The sequence below is a fragment of the Hemiscyllium ocellatum genome, chromosome 35 (assembly GCF_020745735.1).
Source record: "Hemiscyllium ocellatum isolate sHemOce1 chromosome 35, sHemOce1.pat.X.cur, whole genome shotgun sequence".
NCBI classification, from domain to species: domain Eukaryota; kingdom Metazoa; phylum Chordata; class Chondrichthyes; order Orectolobiformes; family Hemiscylliidae; genus Hemiscyllium; species Hemiscyllium ocellatum.
Genome location: NC_083435.1, coordinates 37,732,746 through 37,734,120, shown reverse-complemented (window position 1 = coordinate 37,734,120; position 1,375 = coordinate 37,732,746).

The window sequence follows — 1,375 nt, the reverse complement described above, 5'->3', positions numbered from 1 at the left end:
GTGACCTGGTGACAGGATACCAGCCTTCATGAAGTTAGTTCAAAGTCTGTGGAGGGGAACAGTCACACACCCTCCACCCACTCCCCTGATCTGACCCTTGGCTTTCAGAGCTACCTCGGGGACACAGTGTGTAGGCCTCCCTGTGAGTAAAGACTGAAAAGGCCTCATGGCTCTGAGTAAAGCAGTTGTTATGATCCCAGCTTGTGTTGGTACTGAACAAGTCAGACCCCAGAATGATATCTGACCTGTTGGATATTTTTGTTAATTCATTTTACACAGTAAGCTTCTATCACATTGTTAAAAACCAAACCTGCAAACCTTGTGGATTTGTCCTTCAGTGTCTGACACCACATTAAATAAACCTGAAACAGGAGCAGGCATTCTAAGGGCATTAGCGATGTGAGCCTTAGCATTTAACAGCAGAAACACATGAGGACTCCAGTGAGCCATCCCTCCTCACATTCAGAACATCTCACTGCCTCTCTTATAAGTTTGTCAAACAGCAAGGTGAGATTCTCACTAGGCAGATGTTGTTTTCTATATCTGTGTCTGAAATTCACAAATGGTTCGGATATGTACTGGCTTCTGAAATCGACTTGGTGGGTCAGGGGATGAGGTGCTGTTGTTAGTGTGGAGGAGGTGAGGGACTGTGAAGGTGGGAGTTTAGAGTGGTGAGGGGCTATGAGGATGGGGTGTCAGGGGTCGGGGTGAGGGTTGGGGTCCGGGTGCCAGGGGCTGTCTGTAAATAAAAAAAAGAGATCACGAACACATTCTGCCCTGGATTTTCTACACCAGCTGGTGCCAGACTTCAGACCAACAGAATGATTGAGATTGAGGTTCCCTCCAGTACCAACCCAGAGCTGCTGACCAGCTTCTGCCAGGGCAGGCAGACCAGGGACTCTCCAACTGGGCTGTTTATACTGGATTCATACTGGTCTTCATGGGTTTTACTGGACAGGTAGACACCTACTAAATACAGTCGGGGTCAGGAAACTGGGACGGTCTGAATTGAGCGGGAATACTTTATTCCAGTAATTTGTGTTTTTTTTTAAATAAGATGCTGATCGGCTTCCTGTCACCTTCAATAGGAAAGGTGGGGAACATTTGGAGGTGCAGAAATTGAAATTGAGAAAGTATATTTGCTGACAAAGGTCTGATGTTTTTTCTCTCTCTCTCTCTCTTCCCCAGATCATCATTCTCACCCCCTCCTTATCCAGAAGGTCACATCCCCAACCTCCCTGGTTATATTCCCTCCCCCCCGGACCCTCACCCTCCCGGTGACTGACCGTCCTGGGAACTGGGGAGCAGACCTGGGTGTCCCCTTCCTTGGGGAGTTTTATGGCGATAACCAATCAGCTCCCCTCTCCTTTTGTAG